Here is a 19,606-nt window from a genome sequence, read left to right on the forward strand (position 1 = left end):
ATGCATTCATGTAAACTAATTCATTTTTAAGGTACACTTTAAAAAGTCAATTTTAATAAATATGGGTACAAAAAAAATTAGATTGGTCACAAAAAAAAACTCACCGCGTGAGTCGCGTTGGTGGCCACGGGGCAGAAAAAGTGTCGGTTGAACTTAAAAAAATAATAATAATCTGATTGAGAAAAAATATAATTATGAACCTAGATAACTAACACAAGTAATTATTAAATGGCAACAACATCAAGAAAACAAACTAATTACCTAATTTTCAATTTATTCATGAAAACGTCTAAAACAATTTTCTAAGCACAATCCCGGATGTTCAGGGTACTCCGCACAATAAAACAATGATTCCTTTCTTTCGTTTTTAGTTTGCTAGCAATATTTACACCGTCATCGTTTTGTAATACCATTAGCTGATTTAGGGCAACGGGATGGCAAATGAAACGTCAAATTTTTCTTGACTTAAGGGATTTTTGGGTTTGGTCCCAGAAGACTATCAATTACCTACAATCGAAAGTCGTAAAATGATATTTTTGTATTAGAATTATTATAGAATGCGTTGATTAGCATAATTTGAAAAATATGTATGCCTATTTTTGTGCCACCTCATAGTTTTGTGTTCGCAACTATAATAATTTAAGATCATTAAAGTATCTCGCTGATCTTTCCATTTACATACACATATCCCTTTATTATTTTAAGCACTCATCAGTTCATTTTGTATTAATTTTCGAGAAACAACTTTGTGTGTAAGATAAGTTTTAACCGAAAATAGTTTTTTACACAATGGAACACTATTATAAAAAGTATCCATATATAAGGAGTGACCAACATTTAGTTTCGAATCCATCAAATTTATCACTACTTTTTCCGTATGATTACGTCCTGCAACTGCGTGGTCACTAGCTCCACTATAAACTAATATGCGTTAAATTATCCCAGTACATTTTGCCAAAATATACAGTTTCACACCATATTTGTGTCGTTTGCCCTTGAGAAATTGACGAAAACTAAGTTTTTCTCTCCATAAAATCGTAGATTCGTCCAGGGCTAATTTTCTTTCTGAATAATAAAGATTCTCTATTTTATTATTAAAAAAATCTAACAATGGAGGTATCATGGTAAGTCTGTACTGGTTATTGTCACTATTATTATTAAAATGTAAGGCACGCAAAATTAACATAAAGCGATTTCGGCTCATATATTGTCCAAACACTGGAATACTAAATAAATCATTTTTCTTCCAATAATCATTCATACGATTAATTTTTATATTAATATATAATATTTTATATTATATATTTATATATTAATATAACGGAGTGGGACTCCATTTAGGTAAATAACAAGAGAATGGCAACAATATCTTCTACTAAATTGGATAACTCTGGATTTGAATGGTGAAAATTTGAACCCTATCTAATACGTTCTAAAGTAAATCACATGTAGTTTTAGTGACTTTTCCTAACAAAGTATGATAAGGTCATCTGCATATATCACATATTTTACTAAGAGGGGTACGAAGGAACCCATGTCATTTATACTGAGAAGAAATAAGGTACTGCTCAGAACTGAGCCTTATAGTACACCGTTTTGAAGAGTGAGTGATGCAGATGTTTTTCCATTTGTAGCTACTTTAAAGCATTATACATGTTTTACATTTCTTATTATAAAGAAAATAAGGTATAAAAACCCTATTTAATGATCAATAATATAATAGTTTATTAAAACGTTTATCGGTACATTTGTTATATTGGCAATATTTAACTGTAATGAATATTTTATTAAAAAAAAAACAAGATGATCGCCTAATGATTTTCTTTTTTAAGAAATCCAAGAATTTTATATATAAAAAAACATTTTTATTGAATGTTTCTAAGGAGTTACTTTCTTAAAAAATATCTCATGTTCTGGGTTAGTATTAATGTCTTTGTAAGAGAAGTAGAACATGTAATTTAAAAAAAGTGGATGTAGTTTTCGTGTTAAAATAGTGTAGATGTTTGTTAACACGCGTGATCGCCTTCTATCATATAGCAGAAGTAGGTAACGTGAAACAAGAGAACATTTTTTAGATTTTAATTGGATTTATTGCTGAACAACCTGTTTTGTGCACAATTTAGAAAATAACAAATATTTATAGTTAACGTTTTATACCTACAGAAAAGCCATACATTTCCTTCGTACTCAATAAGTTAAATTGCCTTACTTAAGTTGTAGTTTAAATTATATATATTTTCTCACTCACAGTTATAAAAAGAATCAAAAAGCTTTAAGAAATCTAATTTCTGCAAAAATTTATCACACCATTATAGTCTAGGCGGGATCTGTTTTGGATTTTACATTTTCCATAGGAAGCTATTTTTTTGCTGGAATCCCTTCAGGATGTGCCCAATATCGATAATCACAATATGCGCCAGTCGCAAACCCTGTGCTAAATTTTTTATTTAACAAAATCTGAAAACAATTGAAAATTTCTCATTTTTTTGCTCCTATTTTCGTTTATAATTCGGAAAATATTGATCCTAAAGAAAAAATTATAAAAAGTTAAAAGTTTCATTATTCAATTTTACACAATATTTCGTTAGCTAGAAATTGAAAATCTAATGTTTATTGTTGAATAAATAGCAATAATTGGAAAAAAAGTACAAAAAAATAAAGTTAATCCTTTAAATGTTTTCGACTTTCTAAACTTGACTTACAAGCTCCATATTCCGCCTAGAAAAACCTTTTAATATGTTTAAAACGTGTGCTAAATTTTGTTAAGATCGGTCGGATAGGTTTTGCATAATAATTTTGCAATCCAGCCTACTGGAAAAAAATCGCAAATTTTCAAATTTATAGTAGGCCCTAAATAAGGCCTCAAATTTTTTTACACATAAAGGAAGGCTCAAACTTTCAAACGCTTTTTGAAAAATTCAAATCGGTTCACTAGGAGAGCCTAGAAATTTTTTTAATGTTTTAAACATTTTTTATGTATATTAGGCTTATAAACAAATTGAATAACTTTACGAGCTTTAAACATATCAATTTCAAAACTTATACACTTAAAGAATATTAAAAGACGCTTCTTTAAAAAAAAAGATACACTCGGCTTACTGGTTGCCGAGATATTGAAGGTCAAAGTTGGCATACATTTGCCGTGTAACCATAAGTGATAGAGGGCTCGGTTTTAAACAAATATCCTCGTCTTGTCAAGTACTTTTTATATGAAAAGTTTTACTTAATGCGCTTTATGGCAACATTCATAAAAAAGACAAATAAAAAACCGTTTTCGCGTAAAATGTCGCTCGGAATGCATGAGAGGTGGTGGTGGGGGACATTCACTCGAAATGTGAATCGGCGAGTTCAAAATCATAGCGCGCGCTAAAAATTGCATTATCTCGGCTTCTTGTTAACCAATTTTGCTCTTTTTTTTGAATCGATGTCTCGGACGACAAGGATTTCAAATATCATATTTTCAAATACCATTTTTAATTTCAAATTGGGAAATTTGCAATAAACAATTGTATGTTAAACGGGTAATTGCATTTTTTCTTCATGCAATTTTTTTTGAGCTTGCAATTTATACATTGAAGTAAATTGTTACTTTTAGTAAACAAATATGTATTTATAAATTGTTAATAAATAATTTAAATTGTTAAAACAAAGGCGAACTTAAAGTTTTTTTTTTTTGGAAGGACAAGAATCTTCAGGTCTTATTTCTTCCTCAAAACCTTCATTTTCCATTTCAATATCTTCATCCTCGATCTGTAAATTTAATGTTTCTTCTCCTTCATCTGTAGCTTTATCTTGTGCCACTAGAAAATCTAAGGAATCCATCGACTCCATATCCATAACTCGTACAACTTCTTCCAATATTTTACTGTGTTCAATATTTTTACATGTCTGACCATTGCAGTGAAGACAATAGTCAGAACATTTGAGACCATGTTTGATACAACTGCATGTTTTTGTACAAAGTTTTTTACATTTGCAACTAATATTTCTGAATTATGAGTCAGGTAGTAATACCTGCTCAGTTTGTATTGGCTCAAGACCGTTTTGAGTTAGTTCCCACCCCCACTCAGTAGCATTCAGGTTATTTCCAAGCCACTGCTGTACTTGGAAATATACACGAAGCGAGTGTTGCTCAGCTGCAGATTGTGTTGGTGGCAGCATGGACAATTAAAAATTTTTATTTTTGCAACCTTTTTTAAAGCACAAGTAGCGAATTTTATTCAATGTAAAATCGCACTTTGAGTGGCCCATATACAATGCCGATATAATTTTGCATCCGTTGCGTTTAATTTCTTCCTTAGTGGCACTTTTTTCATTAAAAATGGTTGCTTCTTGCGATATATCATTATTTGTTGAAAACAATTTAACAATTTTGCTTTTTCCTTGATAAAAAAATGCCGAGGTTGTATCACAACCGGAAAATGCGTGTAAAATGCCCACTAAATTTTTTAACGAAGATTTCGTAGATTCACTTATTTTAAGTGCATTATTGAAAGAGTTGTAGTCATAAATGTATCTTTTTTTTAAAGAACCGTCTTTTAATGTTCTTTAAGTGTATAAATTTTGAAATTGATATGTTTAAAGCTCGTAAAGTTATTCAATTTGTTTATAAGCCTAAAAAAAGTTCTAGGCTCTCCTAGTCAACCGATTTGAATTTTACAAAAAGCGTTTGAAAGATTAGGCCTTTCTTTATATGTAAAAAAATTTGCAACTATCTGATAGCCTTATTTAGGGAATACTATAAATTTGAAACTTTGCGATTTTTTTCCAGTAGGCTGGATTGCAAAATTATTATGCAAAACCTATCCGACCGATCTTAACAAAATTTAGCACAAGTTATAAACATATTAAAAAGTTGTTTTTCTAGGCGGAATATGGAGCTTGTAAGTCAAGTTTAGAAAGTCGAAAACATTTAAAGGATTATCTTTATTTTTTTGTACTTTTTTTCCAATTATTGCTATTTTTTCAACAATAAACATTAAATTTTCAATTTCTAGGTAACGAAATATTGTGTATAATTGAATAACAAAACTTTTAACTCCTTATAATTTTTTCTCTAGGATCAATATTTTCCGAATTATAAACAAAAATAGGAGCAAAAAAATGAGAAATTTTTAATTGTTTTCAGATTTTGTTAATTAAAAAATTTAGCACAGGGTTTGCGACTGGCGCATATCGTGATTATCGATATTGGGCACATTCTGAAGGGATTCCAGCAAAAGAATAGCTTCCTATGGAAAATATCCATTATGGTCTGAATTTCTACAGATCCCCTAGTCTATTAACATTCTTTAAAATATTAAGGGAATGTACTTCGAATCCAGACATGCTATTTTATTCTAAAAGTACAAACACTATTTTGTCATGTTTCACAACTGATTTAAATTATTAACTGACTAAAATTATTTGAATTTAATTAAAAATTAATTAATTATATGATTAAGGCAAATTGTTAATGCACTTTTATTATATTACAATTAATAATGTACTTAGTGCGTTTTATTACTTACGCTCAAATTAATTAACTCAAATACCAGGCTGGTTTCAGAAGTGGTAAAACGACAATTTATAAGATTGCAATCCTAATGCAAAAAAAAAACACTGAAATATAGCATAGATACTTACCACATATTAATAGACTACAAGGCACATTACGATTCTGTTAATTGAAGAGAAATATTAAGTACAATAAAGGAGCCAGGATCAAATCAGTTTGTAAGTTTAATAAAACTCACCTTTGAAAAGTTGAATGTAGATTACGAATCCAGAGGGAACTGTCAAAACGCAACGCGAACCTGACGCAACAAATAAACATGTGCGCCAGGAAAATCTATCTTCTGTACACTGTTCAACCTGGCTCTCGAAAGAGCAATACGTAGGTCAAAAATTACAACCACATTGGTTTAATATATAACAAATCAGTGCAAATCCTTGCCTATGCTAATGATATCAACATAATTGGGAGAACAAAAACGCTGTTGAGAGTCGTATGTAGCACTAAAAAATAAGCACGCAACCACAAATCCTATTTTCACTTGTTATAGAAAACGATGACATCGAAGCAGTTAATGCATTTTTATATCTTGTCAATATTGAAAATAACAAACCACACAATTTGAATAGCCAACAAGGGCTAATCTCCTTTTTAAAACCTTAATTATATCGAGAAATACAAAGTTCAAAATCTACAAAACAATAATACGCCCAGTCCTAACATATGGTTTAGAGACCTGGACTTTAACAAAAAGTAATAAAAATATATTAGGATGTTTCAAAAAAAAAGTACTAAAGCGAATCTATGGCGCGATGAATGAGAACGGAGTGTGAATGTGCGAACTTTATAGAATATACCATGAACCAGATATTGCAAGATAATTTAAAATTAAAAGTGTAAACAAACTGACCCAACTAGAAAAACGTTGATAGAGCCACTGGTCAGAGCAGAAGATGTAGATCCCGACCAAGGTTCCTTGATAACATTGATGGAGATATGAGATTTGTGGTAATTCATGCTTGCTGGAGGAAGGCGATGGATAGAAACCACTGGGGAGAAATTCTTAAGACGTCTAGGACCCACACAGGGTTGTAAAGCCAGAATGATGATACAATTAAGTTTTGAAGGCGACAACTGCATTTTCTGACGACCAACCTCTGAACCACGATTCTGTCGTTGATTTTTGTAAAATTGCAAAAATTGCTAGTACTTAGCACAGAACTCTACGCAGAATCGTCTAACAATTTTACCTTTAGTTGTGTCAATAATTCGGTTGTCTTTGAACTGTCTGAACAACTGTATTGTCTAGATGGAGGATGATTCGTCGTTATGGTTGGTTTTTTAAAGCGTTGTAATGACTTGCAGCAAACAAATGATTGTGTACCAATCATCAGTAATAGCTCTTTAATCTTCTAGAGAAATTTATTGCTACATGAGCTGTTTTGGAGATGAATATCTTCACTATCTTCTTCTAGACAGTTCAAATACAGATAATTTGTTGGCTTTCATTAACTTTTGTCGAAATTACCACTTAAGATTTACATTTTTTTTTAATTTCCTGTATTAACGAGTTTTTTTGTATTAATTCATTGTAGCTTCTTTCTATTCTTAGGTCAATAGATCTGTTATTCTTAGCTCAACAACTAGAAATTATTATTTTACATAAACCTTTTTTGAAAAATTATTGAGTTGTGATCTTTGAAATAGGTACTCAAAATTTCAACATCAATGTATTTAAAAGTCACTACACAAAAGAACACAAGAGTCCACATCTGAATATTTCCAACAAACACTCATAAGATACCAACTCCATTGACCAGAAATAAACATCGGAGACGATCTAACTGCCAAACTCATAAAAACCATGAAAATAAAAGAGCCTATGAACCAGAAGAAATCCCCGTTGAACTTTTGAAAAACGCAACACCAACGCTTGTTAATATGTTGACAGAACTATTTAATAAATACTTAAACGGAGATAATATACCTAACAACTGGAAAGAAGGATGGATTACACTTATCTATAAAAAAGGAGATAATGCAGACTGCAAAAACTACCGCTGGATCTTAGTTACCAGCAGTTTCAGTAGATTGTACGGAAAAGTTATGAAAACCCTAATCGAAAACGAATGTGAACCACTTGAGCTGGAACAGCAAACAAAATTTCGAGATAACAAAGTAGTAACAAAAATTATGGCGTCAGATGAGTTGTGTCTCTTGTACTTGCATGCAACTTTCGTAAATGGCATCTTTTTTGTTTTAAATATATTTATTTAAAATGAAAAAGACAGTCAAGATTTGATTTCACGTCCAAAGTGTCTATGTATCTGTTTATACGTATTTCGCCCTAATAGGGCTCGTCAGAACAGCTATTCATAGGCTTTCTCAACGTACGTGAAAAATAAATCTTTTCTGTCTTTAAGAAGCAACAATAAAATGGCTTTGATATGGACGCAATAGCGACATCTGATAATAAATCCGTAAAATAGTTTCGAAACACAATTCCGATTTCTTCTTTAATCTGAGCCTTCTTAAAATTGCAAGGCAAAACAGACGTTGATAAAGATGTTAATAGAGACATGGGGAATCTAAAATTTGCATTCCATGACATGTCTTCTCAACTAAGAAGAAATCCTTAGCGAATTGGTTTCTTGTACTCATACAGAGTAGATCCAAATAAAATGAAAAAGACAGTCAAGATTTGATTTCTCGTCCAAAGTGTCTATGTATTTGTTTATACGTATTTCGCCCTAATAGGGCTCGTTAGAACAGCTATTCATAGGCTTTCTCAACGTGAAAAATAAATCTTTTCTGTCTTTAAGAAGCAACAATAAAATGGCTTCGATATGGACGCAATAGCGACATCTGATAATAAATCCGTAAAATAGTTTCGAAACACAATTCAGATTTCTTCTTTAATCTGAGCCTTCTTAAAATTGCAAGGCAAAACAGACGTTGATAAAGATGTTAATAGAGACATGGGGAATCTAAAATTTGCATTCCACGACATGTCTTCTCAACTAAGAAGAAATCCTTAGCGAATTGATTTCTTGTACTCATACAGAGTAGATCTAAATAAAATGAAAAAGACAGTCAAGATTTGATTTCACGTCCAAAGTGTCTATGTATCTGTTTATACGTATTTCGCCCTAATAGGGCTCGTCAGAACAGCTATTCATAGGCTTTCTCAACGTGAAAAATAAATCTTTTCTGTCTTTACGGATTTATATTTATTTAGTTCCATACTTTATCCCAACGCTATATGTGATGTCTCTGACCTGCTATTAATTCATTAGTATTGGAGATTTTATTTTGTTGACTTTTTATGTTAGTATTGGTAACCAAATCTTCTGCTCCAAATAAAATTAAATCTTTCAAGATTTTCTCTTTTAGCTATATGTTTCTTTTACGACTATCGATGCATCTGTCCATTAGACACTGAGATGTGTAGGTGTAGAAGGGTCTGTTTTGAATTTATGCTTCATGTTTATTTATCTTAACCCTACGTGGTTTTAAAATTTTTCCCAGATAAAAGTTGTTGCATTCGCAAGTTATTTTAAAAATACAGTTCTTTGATTTCTCCTGTGGGTTGTCAGGTTTAATTTTTGAAAAAATCAATATCAGTGTGTTGTTTGTTTTAAATGTTGTAGTGATGTAGTTATTTCCTATGCTTTTTGATTTTTCTGATAAACATTTTACATATGGTATTTTTGTAGTCTTCATATATTTGTCTTTGCTGATTCTGTTCGAGATCACCTAGAGTAAAGTCGGCTATGGTTGGCAGCATGTATGTTTTGCGGCATCTGCGGCATCTTATAATTGGCGACTATGTGATGGAAATTTATGTTTAATAACAAAGCAAAATATAAAAATACAATGTTATTTAATTACAACAGAATATCGTCATCTTGACAAGTTTCGCTGTAAGACAGCTTCCTCGGAAAAGAAGTGTTTATTGAAACATAGCATAACGGAACATAGAGCTAATTTTGGTTAACGGTAAAACCTACTCAACATCTACCAACCAGTTGATTGCAGAAGACCATGATCTCCCTTGTTAAGCCTAACGAGAACTTAGTAGGTAATACAGAGAGCAAGAGCAATAAATATTCTATTAAGAAGTATTACAAAATCTTTTCAAAAACAGTGTTGGGTTTTTATGATTTAATTCTATTATTTTTGATTTCGTTTATGCTACTCTTAATATTCGTTAGTCGCATTAGGAATATTGTGTTTTAGCATGGAATTATATCATTTATTCCAAGACGAGTGACTGCAGGCCTTGTTCAAGCTAACATAAGGCAAACTAAGGTGGATGATCTCATGAAATATTTATTCGTCCCAGCACCTTAGACGTAGACGTACTACAACTGCAGCTTAAGATGATTTTTTAATTAAATTGTAATTAGATAATATACTAGCTACACTCAGAGGTAAATGCTACTATTGGTGTCGACTGATGTGGATTCGATTTCCACTTCAATAAAAATCATTACCAAGGTCGCCCCTTACAATACTTTGATAAAATACGAACTCATATCTCCTATATACATTGTCCTTCGGAGTCCACGTTAAACCACCGCTCAAGCTCTTAAGGCTTAAGATATTCTTCGGCTTTTAACATTTCACTTAGAGTTTATTCTTTCAATTAAACTTAATTTTTCAATAAAAAAATTGTTGTTTTGCCTAAAAGTCCATATTTTTAAAAAATGCTCACGGGTATTCTAGTATTTTTGTAAGGAAACAAGGAAATAAAATTTTGTTGGATATTTAAAGGTTTTTAATACTAGAAATCCACATCTGCAACCTCATCTTTATTACAAAATGCTGTCGAGTCCCTTACTACATGGTCCGAGAAAACTGGTTTCAGGTTCTCTTTCAATAAATCCAAAATAATTAAATTCACCAGGAGATACAACAGCGCAGAAATACCCAAAATAACAGTAAACGGAGTAAATTTAGAGTTAATTGATCATTATAAGTTTTTTTAGGACTAACTGTCGGTAACAAACTCACCTGGCGTCGTCATAAGCGTCGTTTAAGCAGAATGAATTTGTTAAATAAATTGTCCCACTATCAATGGGGTGCCGATGAAAGTGTGCTACTTAAAACATATCGAGCCATAATCCGATCCAAATTAAACTATGGTTGTACAGTTTATTTGCCGCATCCAATAATTTATTACAATCGTTAAACTTTGTTCACAACACTGCTCTCCGAATTTGCTTAGGAGCATTTCGACCCAGTCCCGCTGAAAGTCTCTATTGTGAATCTCATAAACTCCCACTTTACCTTCGGAGGCAGAAACTACTCCTACCTTATGCTAGCAGAATTTCATCGAATCCGACTAACCCTGTATTTAATCTTGTGACTTCGCCAAGACCTGGACTCGTAAACTCGCCCAGATGTATACTTTCAATCTAACAGATCCTACAACACTTGTCCCAAGACGCAAAATGATCTCAAACACTTACATAGAGTTACAGAATTACAGAATCCCGCCATGATCTAGAACGCTTTTATAAACACTTCCCTCTGTAAATTTAATAAACAACAAACAAATAATATACTTTTTCGATAAGCTTTCAAGGATATTGTGAATACATCCCACTATAATAATGCGTTTTATGCCAATGCATCTCGAAACGCAGATGAGTTAGCTGTTCTGTCACTACAGTTGATACAGTATTAGGACAATACCAAATATCCAATGAATGTAGGGTGTTTTCAGGAGAACTCTACAGTATTTCAAAAACTCTCGAATTCCCTTTTGACAATCATCAAAGTGTAGCTTTGTGCACCGATTCCTTATCTGAATCAACATCACCTAGTGCAAAAAATACTAGAATCGATCCATCTTCACACTTCCCGAGGGACTTTTTTAACAATAATATGGGTGCCTTTTCATATCGGCATCCAAGGAAATGAGATGGCTGACAGCGCTGCAAAAGAAGTATCTACATCCAATTTACCCATCTACAACATACAGCTCCAAGAAGATATAAAATTCAAAATTCAAAAGGAATATTCCAGGCAAATGGCAGGAATTTTGGATCACCAAAGACACAAAGCTAAGAGAAATACAACCTAATGTTAACAACTATTTATCCTTAGCATCTCTGAACAGAAAAGAGAAGATAGCAATACGAAGATTGAGGATAGAACACACACGTTTGACACACGGTCATCTTATGTCATCTTCAGACCAACAGTTATGCTCCCACTGCAACGATATTCCGTTAAGCACATCCTCACAGAATGTCAACACTACCAGGCCAATCGCATTGCCAACAATATAACCCACAGTTTAATAGAACTTCTGAACTATTCAAGCCGACTCAAGAGCCTAATAGACTTCTTAAAGACTACATAATTATTTAACAAATTATAATTTACATAATATTGTTATGCTTTACTATTGTAAACTCTGTATCATAACTCTGTAGGTACTATTGTAAACCTTTGCTGCCGTGTCAATGACAAGATGTCGAGACACGTTACTTCGAAGTAAAATAAAATACTAGAAATATATTATTTGTTAAAGTCAAGTATAGATTTTTCCGATATATGTGGTAAACTTCACCCAGTAATATATAATAATTAACGAAACACTTTCTAACCTAGTTTATCACGAAAAAGAAGAAAACATTTCCACGATCAAAAGTAAAAAACAATACAAACTACCAAGTATGCAGGCACGCATATTTTATCTTCTCTTATACGATTTAATATTAATAACCGTTCTACTGAACTGGTACTTTTACTTTGATGAGAAATGCAATTGGATGCAGTTGCAGTTAATTTTTTTTAATTTGATGTTTTCACCGGATGGATAAAATTATCATAATAATAAAGATTCCGATATCTCCGAATTATATAGCACTATACATGGCATCAAATGTACACATCAAACATGTTTAAAATTACTCGAATAATTTTAATCAGAATATATACCGAGGATTAAAAGAAAATAGGGAGACAAGACATAATATAAAGAATTAAGACACTATTACAGAACTGAGCAGGACATATTGCAAGATTCAAAGACGATAGGTGGTCTTGAAGAATAATAAATAATAACACCTTGAAATGATGATATAAAAATAGTAGGACCCAGGCCTAGTAAAAAAGAGTAGTAAGCAGCTCAAAATATAGTACAGTGGAGCAATTTATTTGAAGGCATATGTCGAGAAGTAGACTCAACATTAAGCTATGAGATTATATATACAGTGAACGGCTAAAGTATGGAATATTATCATTATTTCGAGAACCGTCGAGTCTTGAGGGAAATCTCGAAACAGGTCGATTTTTGTTATAAAATACCCATCTTATAACGTACATGGAGTAGGGATGACGTCACCGGTGTGGATGTAGTGACATAACCGTTAATTTTTTTAAATAGAAATTGGTATAATGCGACACCTCATTTGAAGGAGAATTGAATTCTCTATTTAACGACATTTTAAAATAAAACAATTTTTTTAATTTAAATTCAACTAAATTACAACTAATGATTTAATTCATAATGTACTTTAAAGTAACCAAATTATACAATTATTTTAAACTAAATGTTCGAAATGCCATCCATCGGTTCCTGCCATGGCTTTCTGAAGTAAATACTTAAAAAAGCAAAAATAAGTAAAAATAATAATGGACACAAAAAGTTATCTCATAAACACTGAAACTTTTTGTCAAATGTTAATTCCAGCAAGTGATAGTGGCATAGTTACTGTAATATTTATTGACGTAAATGTTTTGATTTTGTGAATTGTCAATTGTAATTTTTACTTTTGAATACTAAATTATGGCTCACCTAAATGAAACACAACGTATAGAAATATCAATTCTTACCGGATGCGGATATAAAAAAGGACACAGAACCAGGTATGCAATTTATTCAACGCAAAATATTCAGACAGACCCATCAGCCAATCAACAGTAAGTAAAATAGTCCGAAAATTTGGAGAAACTGGGCACGTTAAACATATTCCAAACGCTGGGCGTCCTAAAATTAAAGACAATGTGAAAATTGATATTTTATTAAATGTACATGACAATACTCACAGTAGTTCAACACAAATGGGTGAATATGCTGTAGTTTCCCAACGATCGGTATTACGTATTTTAAAAAAAGAAAAATACCATCCCTACAAAATTCAACTACATCAGGAATTAAACGACAATTTCGTCATTTCACATTTCATCAATCAAATCCTTTTTTCCGATGAAGCCACATTTTTTATACATGGTACCGTGAATCGTCAAAATTGCAGATATTGGAGTCAAGAAAGCACACATTGACTGAGTCACACACGCAATATCCTCAGAAAGTCCTTTTTCTTTGAAGAAAATCTAACAGGAGAACGTTATTTAACTTTTTTGAGAAATCAACTTATACCTGTCCTTGTTAACATATATAAAAATGCCAATAATCCAAATTTACCTAGTGAAAATATCTGGTTTCAACAAGGTGGAGCCCCTTCGCATTACGCACGTGAAGTACGTCAATTTTTAAATCATTGCTTTCCCAGGAGGTGCATCGGAAGAGGAGGTTTTATAGAGTGGCCAGCAAGGTCGCCAGATCTAACAGCTCTAGACTTTTTCCTGTAGGGTTATATAAAATCAAAAGTTTATGTGAATAGATCCCGAAACTTACAGGACTTGAAAGATAGAATTAGGCATGAAATGAGTATGATTACTCCAGAAGTCATCCGCAATGTAATTGATGAATGTGTCCGTAGATTCGCGGATTGTCAAGAAACCGATGGATGGCATTTCGAATATTTAATTTAAAATAAATATGCATAATTTGGTTGCTTTAAAGTACATTATTAATTAAATCATTTGTAATTTAGTTGAATTTAAATTAAAACAAATTGTTTTTGTACCTTTAAAAAATATTTTAGTTAAAAATGTAATGTCCTTAAATAGAAAATTAAATTCTCGTTTGAATGAGTTGACGCAATATACCGATTTCTGTTTAAAAAAATTAACGATTACGTCACTACACCTACACCGGTGACATCATCCCTACTCCATGTACGCTATAATATGAATATTTTATAACAAAAATCGACCTATTTCGGGATTTCCCTCAAAACTCGACGGTTCTCGAAATAATGATAAAATATTCCATAACCGTTCACTGTATATATATATATATATATATATATATATATATATATATATATATATATATATGTATATATATATATATATATATATATATATCATTATCATCATCATCATGTAACTTCTTCTGTCCACTGCTGGACATAGGTCTCTCACATTTATTCGCCACTCTTCACGGTTCTGTGCGTCTTGTTGCCATTTCTTGGATATTCGTTTAATGCCTCCATCCAGCGTGTTGGTGATCGTCCTTTGCTGCGTTTGTCTTCTCGTGGGCGCCAATCAATTATTTTCTGGTTTAACTTTTAGTCTTTTAGTCTCGCTACGTGACCTGCCAATTCCATTTCAGCTTGGCTATACGTTCGACGACATCAGTGATACTTGTTCTTTTCCTTGGGTCTTGGTTCCTTATTTTGTCTCTTTTTGTCATGCCGAGAATCGATCTTTTTATGTGTCTCTGTGTCACTCGCATTTTTAGTGGTGTTGTTTTTGTTAGAGTGAGAGTTTCTGCTCCGTATGTCATAATAGGAAGAACGCATTGGTCAAATGTCTTCCGTTTTATAGCTATCGGGATGTTGCTCTTAAAGATGTCTCTTAGTGAACCATACCCCGCCAAAGCAAGTGTTATTCGTCGTTGAAATTCACAGGTCTGATTATCCTTGCTTATTCTGATTTCATGACCGAGATATATGTACTTTTCTGTCAATTCTACCACTTTATTTTGGATGGTTAGGTGTTCGCTGGGAACCAAATTTGTCATAAATTTGGTCTTACTGATGTTCTTTTTTGGACCTATTGTTGAAGATACGTTTTCTAATTCTTGTAGCATTTGCTGTGCTTCACTCAGACCTTCGGTAATAAGTACTATATCGTCGGCAAAACGCAGATGATTGAGCATTTCCCCGTCTATTTTCATTCCTCTATTTTCCCACTTTAGCATTTTGAAGGCGTATTCGAGGACCGTTATAAATAATTTAGGTGAGAGTGTCGCCCTGTCTTAAACCTCGCTTTATATGAATTTCTCTGGTGGTATCATGTAGTTTACACGCATAGTGGCGTTTTGGTACAATGTTTGCACTAACTTTGTAACCCGTTAGTCTATTCTACTATTGTTCAGAGCAGTTATAATGCTGTCTAATTCCACAGTATCAAAGGCGTTGTGAAAGACTACGAAGATAAGTACCAGTGATCTGTTATATTCTATCGATTTTTCTATTAAGGTTTTTACTGTTTGTAGCTGATCATTTGTTTCGAATTTTGGGCGGAAGCCAGCTTGTTCTCGGGGCGTTTAGAAATCCAACTTTTTTTCTAGTCTTGGTCTAGTCTCTTCAATAGACTGATTGATCTATAGTTTTCTAGGTGCGCCTTGTCTCCTTTCTGGTGTAGTAAAATTGTTACTGCATTGTTCCATGTTTCTGGTATGCAACAATCTGTTAGACAAAGGATAAACAAATATTTGGTTCAGAAGGGCACGTCCGCCCATCTTTATAGCTTCTATTACTCCATCTTCTCCTGGTGCTTTGTTGTTTTTCATCTTTTTCATTGGATTTCGTTAGTCTGATCTCTGAACCCTCGCTGATAATTATGCTTGATGCGGCAGCTTCCAAGTTCGTTTGGTCTTCTCTTTGACTTGTGTATAGTTCTTGATATAAGTCTTTAACTATGTGTAGTAGTTATTCTCTATTTATTATGGGTACTCCTTATCAGATTACGTAGTCTATCTCGTTTCTGATCTTGCCGTCTGGGCTTTTCCACAACCATCTTCTGTAGTCTTTTTTAGAGAAAAAACTATACTTCTTGTATAGATTTTGTTGTAATAGAAATTCTAGTAGTGTTTGTCCACGCTCGTTTCTGCCTTTGAATCCAAATTTACCTAGTGCTGTTTTCTGTTCATCCTGCCTTAGCAGCATATCATCATGCCGTTGAGACATTATCATAGAATTTTTTTAATCTGCTCATCCGGATGGTTCGTTGTTGGACCAGATATATATATATATATATATATATATATATATATATATATATATATATATATATGGATCCCAGAGGAAAACTATAATTGAAACAGTATGATGTCATCCAGCTAAAATTGTTATTTTTTTGGATTGGAGAACAACGTAATGAGATAAAATGGCCCAGTAAAAGCGGAAACATCATATATATATATATATATATATATATATATATATATATATATACCCGGTATTTAGGCGGCACACGCCCTTCCGGTAGGGATCTATGGAGGAGTATCACCAAGCCGCAAGCCCTTATCTCTTGCCGTACTGCTCCACCATAGGCCGATCAGATACCAGCATATTCTAGACTAAGCCGCAGATTCATTTTAGAATTTTAAACAGCTGCGTTAGCCTTTTTGTTTTTCTGTACACCAAGCTGGGGATTGAACTGACATCTCTCGCAGTGAAGCGAAGGAGAAGCCAGGCGCCCAGCCCGCTTGGCTATCTGATCGACTGGAAACATCATATAAACTTTATCTATTATCTTCATCATATAAACATCATATAAACTTTATCTATTATCTTAAAATATTGTTTATTTTAGTACAATAAGCATCAAAAGTATTCTTCAAATTTCACAATTTTTTCGTGTTAACACGTAAATATTTATTGCTATGTGTATTTTCTTGCACGAATATTCAATACAATGCTATATTATTACGAATTTCTCTCTAATTTATAAATCACAAACAAGCAATTATAGTTATCATAACTATTACAGAGAAAGTACAAAAATTCATGCAATTTAAAACGTAAGTGCATTTAAGAGAAAAAATTTAATTAAATTTGTTTCATTTGTTTCGTGATGTGATAATTCAGATAATTTGCATTGTATGCTGCATTGCATTCTTACGTAGTTATACATACAAAGATAATATAAAAGAACGCTTTTATCTGTAGTTGATTAATGGTTTAAAAAATATTTTGTAATACAATAATTAATTTTGACTATAATAGTCTTACTAATCTAATACAAAACTTTATTTATGCTAGAAATATTTATTCACATAAAAATAATAAACATTATTTTTAATGAAATTTTGAGAAACAGTACCTTTCCTTTATCAGACACAGATGAACTTCACATTTGGAACAAAATATATTAGTCTTATTTTTGCACCACTTTAATTTGCATCTTTTTTTTTTCGTCTACATTGGGAGCATGATTGTAGCCGTCATATCTCATTTCTGCAAAAGGTCTTGCTTCACCCTTTTTTTTCTTAAACTAGCGAATCTGTCACTTGGCCTTCCTCTTTTAGAAGATTTTCAAATAGTATTAGATGCTCTGCTAGACTTTCTCGAAATGCCAGAAGATCAATTATGTTGTTTTTGTTGATTTCTAATGGAAGAGCTTGGTGTTTGTATTCTAGCCATGAATTTACCAAAGCCAGATCAATTGCGTGAAATATCATCCTAATAGTCCATTTTCTAGACCTGATGAATGAACGATAAATGCTTAATAAAAAGTCAACCTTATCCACCCCTCCCATATTTTCATTATACACTTTTATTGCTTCTGGTCTTGGAGGTAACTATTGGTTTTTTTGTCCCATCTAGTACAACATTCCTCTTTTCCGATTCCAAGGAAATTGGACGATGTGATAACCGATTTGTTATCATACCATTTGGTTATTACAATTCCGTCTTTACTAAGTGCAATAGAAGAAGAGCCACGAGCTCTTATCGTACCCACTGCAAAACTTGATTTTGCCAACAAAAAATGGAAGAGGTGGTAATTTCCGAAATAGTTGTCGAAGTAAAGACCATGATTTTCTTTACTTATTCTTTCTGTTAATTGCATGACAACCCCGGCGGCATTGCCAAAATGTTTGTAGACCGACTTTATTTCAGTAATGCTACCTTGATATATTAAAAAGCCATACATTATACCACTTTGTCCTGCCAAAACATAAATTTTGATTCCCCACTTTTTCGGCTTACTTTTGATGTACTGTTTGATGTTCAGTTGGCCTTTAAATGGAACTATTTGTTCATCAACACAGAGATCTTCTAATAAAATTATATAGGTCCCGGACTCTCCAAATTCGGTCTGTGTTAGTCTGTGGATGGCTAGCAATATCTACTAAAAGTAATGCTTGTCTCAGCTTGAAAAAACAGTGTAGGCTAATGGAATCTTCTATTAGCGAAATTCCATAGAGGAGACTCCAATACATCCGAACTCTCGGAAACTGCAAATTGCCAATTGCGATATGTACACCAATAAACTTTTTTATTTCTTCCAATGTGGTTGAACACATTCGTGGTATATTCTTTTGAGTTATCTATAAATTAGTCATGTTCACCATCTGCTGCATTACTGCTTCTGGAATATATCTCATGAAAAAAACAATAGGAGGAGAGGAAACAAGACAAATATGCTACGAGGGTTCTTTTTTTTTAATATAAGTGGAACTGAAAGGGTTAATATTTCATTTCATTTTTACAAATTACATTTCATATATATATATATATATATATATATATATATATATATATATATATATATATATATATATATATATATATATATACTACTACTAAGGATTTCCACAGTTTTCACTGTCTTCCTTCACTCAACCGTTTTCTCCAATTTTCCCTGTCATTCCAGTCTCCATCTCGCAGGGTTCTTTTCTCCATAGCCTCGTCGATTTTATCTCTGAATGACCTTCGAGGTCTTCCTCTCTTTCTTCTTCCAATCGGGCTCCATTCTGTGATTTTGTTTATCCAGCGTCCTCTGTCCGCTCTTCTGACGTGGCCGTACCAGGATAGTCTCTTCTCCTCTATATAGTCGATTATGTCTGATTGCACTCCCATTCTCCGCTTAATCTCTGCGTTTTCAATTCTGTCTCTTTTTGTAAGTCTACAGCTTCTCCTCAGGAACTCCATTTCTACTGCTCTTATTCTACCTCTATTTCTCTTGTTTATTGTCCAGTTTTCGGACCCATATGTCAGGATACTTCTTGCCAGG

The 19,606-nt window shown here is 32.6% G+C and overlaps 1 protein-coding gene across 1 annotated transcript in view; it reads left to right on the forward strand.

Annotated features, from left to right (window-relative positions):
• Cad96Cb (protocadherin Fat 4-like Cad96Ca) overlaps positions 1–19,606 on the forward strand; it is an 89,706-nt gene that overhangs the window by 32,188 nt on the left and 37,912 nt on the right. The gene's annotated exons all lie outside the window — the stretch shown is intronic.

This window comes from Diabrotica undecimpunctata, chromosome 2 (genome assembly GCF_040954645.1).
Source record: "Diabrotica undecimpunctata isolate CICGRU chromosome 2, icDiaUnde3, whole genome shotgun sequence".
Taxonomy (NCBI): Eukaryota; Metazoa; Arthropoda; class Insecta; order Coleoptera; family Chrysomelidae; genus Diabrotica; species Diabrotica undecimpunctata.